Genomic DNA, 4,060 nt, shown 5'->3' on the forward strand with positions numbered 1-4,060 from the left:
AGTCATTTTCACAATGTTGATTCTTCCAATCCAAGAACATGGTATATGTCTCCATCTATTTGTATCATCTTTAATTTCTTTCATCAGTGTCTTATAGTTTTCTGCATACAGGTCTTTTGTCTCCTTAGGTAGGTTTATTCCTAGATATTTTATTCATTTTGTTGCAATGGTAAATGGGAGTGTTTTCTTGATTTCACTTTCAGATTTTTCATCATTAGTATATAGGAATGCCAGAGATTTCTGTGCATTAATTTTGTATCCTGCCACTTTACCAAATTCATTGATTAGCTCTAGTAGTTTTCTGGTAGCATCTTTAGGATTCTCTATGTATAGGATCATGTCATCTGCAAACAGTGACAGCTTTACTTCTTCTTTTCCGATTTGGATTCCTTTTATTTCCTTCTCTTCTCTGATTGCTGTGGCTAAAACTTCCAAAACTATGTTGAATAAGAGTGGTGAGAGTGGGCACCCTTGTCTTGTTCCTGATCTTAGTGGAAATGCTTTCAGTTTTTCACCATTGAGGATGATGTTTGCTGTGGGCTTGTCGTATATGGCCTTTATTATGTTGAGGAAAGTTCCCTCTATGCCTACTTTCTGCAGGGTTTTTATCATAAATGGGTGTTGAATTTTGTCAAAAGCTTTCTCTGCATCTATTGAGATGATCATATGGTTTTTCTCCTTCAATTTGTTAATATGGTTTATCACATTGATAGATTTGCGTATATTGAAGAATCCTTGCATTCCTGGAATAAACCCCACTTGATCATGGTGTATGATCCTTTTAATGTGCTGTTGGATTCTGTTTGCTAGTATTTTGTTGAGGATTTTTGCATCTATGTTCATCAGTGATATTGGTCTGTAGTTTTCTTTCTTTGTGACATCCTTGCCTGGTTTTGGTATCAAGGTGATGGTGGTCTTGTAGAATGACTTTGGGAGTGTTCCTCCCTCTGCTATATTTTGGAAGAGTTTGAGAAGGATAGGTGTTAGCTCTTCTCTAAATGTTTGATAGAATTTGCCTGTGAAGCCATCTGGTCCTGGGCTTTTCTTTGTTGGAAGATTTTTAATCACAGTTTCAATATCAGTGCCTGTGATTGGTCTGTTCATATTTTCTATTTCTTCCTGATTCAGTCTTGGCAGGTTGTGCATTTCTAAGAATTTGTCCATTTCTTCCAGATTGTCCATTTTATTGGCATAGAGGTGCTTGTAGTAATCTCTCATGATCTCTTTTATTTCTGCAGTGTCAGTTGTTACCTCTCCTTTTTCATTTCTAATTCTATTGATTTGAGTCTTCTCCCTTTTTTTCTTGATGAGTCTGGCTAGTGGTTTATCAATTTTGTTTATCTTCTCAAAGAACCAGCTTTTAGTTTTATTGATCTTTGCTATTGTTTCCTTCATTTCTTTTTCATTTATTTCTGATCTGATTTTTATGATTTCTTTCCTTCTGCTAGCTTTGGGGTTTTTTTGTTCTTCTTTCTCTAATTGCTTGAGGTGCAAGGTTAGGTTGTTTATTCGAGATGTTTCCTGCTTCTTAAGGTGGGCTTGTATTGCTATAAACTTCCCCCTTAGAACTGCTTTTGCTGCATCCCACAGGTTTTGGGTCGTTGTGTCTCCATTGTCATTTGTTTCTAGGTATTTTTTGATTTCCTCTTTGATTTCTTCAGTGATCACTTCATTATTAAGTAGTGTATTGTTTAGCCTCCATGTGTTTGTATTTTTTACAGATCTTTTCCTGTAATTGATATCTAGTCTCATGGCGTTGTGGTCAGAAAAGATACTTGATACAATTTCAATTTTCTTAAATTTGCCAAGGCTTGATTTGTGACCCAAGATATGATCTATCCTGGAGAATGTTCCATGAGCACTTGAGAAAAATGTGTATTCTGTTGTTTTTGGATGGAGTGTCCTATGAATATCAATTAAGTCCATCTTGTTTAATGTATCATTTAAAGCTTGTGTTTCCTTATTGATTTTCATTTTGGATGATCTGTCCTTGGGTGAAAGTGGGGTGTTTGAGTCCCCTACTATGAATGTGTTACTGTCGATTTCCCCTTTTATGGCTGTTAGTATTTGCCTTATGTATTGAGGTGCTCCTATGTTGGGTGCATAAATATTTACAATTGTTATATCTTCCTCTTGGATCGATCCCTTGATCATTATGTAGTGTCCTTCTTTGTCTCTTTTAATAGTCCTTATTTTAAAGTCTATTTTGTCTGATATGAGAATTGCTACTCCAGCTTTCTTTTGGTTTCCATTTGCATGGAATATCTTTTTCCATCCCCTTACTTTTAGTCTGTATGTGTCTCTAGGTCTGAAGTGGGTCTCTTGTAGACAGCATATGTAAGGGTCTTGTTTTTGTATCCATTCAGCCAATCTGTGTCTTTTGGTGGGAGCATTTAGTCCATTTACATTTAAGGTAATTATCGATATGTATGTTCCTATTCCCATTTTCTATATTGTTTTGGGTTCGTTATTATAGGTCTTTTCCTTCTCTTGTGTTTCTTGCCTAGAGAAGTTCCTTTAGCATTTGTTGTAAAGCTGGTTTGGTGGTGCTGAACTCTCTCAGCTTTTGCTTGTCTGTAAAGCTTTTAATTTCTCCATCAAATCTGAATGAGATCCTTGCTGGGTAGAGTAGTCTTGGTTGCAGGTTTTTCTCCTTCATCACTTTCAGTATGTCCTGCCACTCCCTTCTGGTTTGTAGGGTTTCTGCTGAGCGATCAGCTGTTAACCTTATGGGGATTCCCTTATGTGTTATTTGTTGTTTTTCCCTTGCTGCTTTTAATATGTTTTCTTTGTATTTAATTTTTGACAGTTTGATTTATATGTGTCTTGGCGTATTTCTCCTTGGATTTATCCTGTATGGGACTCTCTGTGCTTCCTGGACTTTATTAACTATTTCCTTTCCCATATTAGGGAAGTTTTCAACTATAATCTCTTCAAATATTTTCTCAGTCCCTTTCTTTTTCTCTTCTTCTTCTGGAACCCCTATAATTCGAATGTTGGTGCGTTTAATGTTGTCCCAGAGGTCTCTGAGACTGTCCTCAGTTCTTTTCATTCTTTTTTCTTTATTCTGCTCTGCAGTAGTTAGTTCCACTATTTTATCTTCCAGGTCACTTATCCGTTCTTCTGCCTCAGTTATTCTGCTATTGATCCCATCTAGAGTATTTTTAATTTCATTTATTGTGTTGTTCATCATTGCTTGTTTCATCTTTAGTTCTTCTAGGTCCTTGTTAACTGATTCTTGCATTTTGTCCATTCTATTGTCCATTCTATCTCCAAGATTTCGGATCAACCTTACTATCATTATTCTGAATTCTTTTTCAGGTAGACTGCCTATTTCCTCTTCATTTGTTAGGTCTGGTGCATTTTTATCTTGCTCCTTTATCTGCTGTGTGTTTTTCTGTTTTCTCATTTTGCTTATCTTACTGTGTTTGGGGTCTCCTTTTTGCAGGCTGCAGGTTCGTAGTTCCTCCTGTTTTTGATGTCTGTCTCCAGTGGCTAAGGTTGGTTCAGTGGGTTGTGTAGGCTTCCTGGTGGAGGGGACTAGTGCCTGTGTTGTGGTGGATGAGGCTGGATCTTGTCTCTCTAGTGGGCAGGTTCACGTCTGGTGGTGTGTTTTGGGGTGTCTGTGGCCTTATTATGATTTTAGGCAGCCTCTCTGCTAATTGGTGGGGTTGTGTTCCTGTCTTGCTAGTTGTTTAGCACAGGTTGTCCAGCACTGTGGCTTGCTGGTCGTTGAGTGAAGCTGGGTGCTGGTGTTGAGATGGAGGTCTCTGGGAGATTTTCGCCATTTGATATTATGTGGAGCTGGGAGGTCTCTTGTGGATCAGTGTCCTGAAGTTGGCTCTCCTACCTCAGAGGCAGAGCCCTGACTCCTGGCTGGAGCACCAAGAGCCTTTCATCCACACGGCTCAGAATAAAAGGGAGAAAAAGTAGAGGGAATTAGTAGAAGTATGAGGAAAGAAAGAAGGAAAGGAGGGAAGGAAGGAGGGAAGGAAGGAAGGAAGGAAGGAAGAAAGAAAGAAAGAAAGAAGCAAAGAAGGAAAGAAGGCAAGAAGGAACG

The sequence above is a fragment of the Aethalodelphis obliquidens genome, unplaced genomic scaffold, assembly GCF_003676395.1.
Source record: "Aethalodelphis obliquidens isolate GAN/ISIS:26980383/991018 unplaced genomic scaffold, ASM367639v1 scaffold134, whole genome shotgun sequence".
In the NCBI taxonomy this organism is placed as follows: Eukaryota; Metazoa; Chordata; class Mammalia; order Artiodactyla; family Delphinidae; genus Aethalodelphis; species Aethalodelphis obliquidens.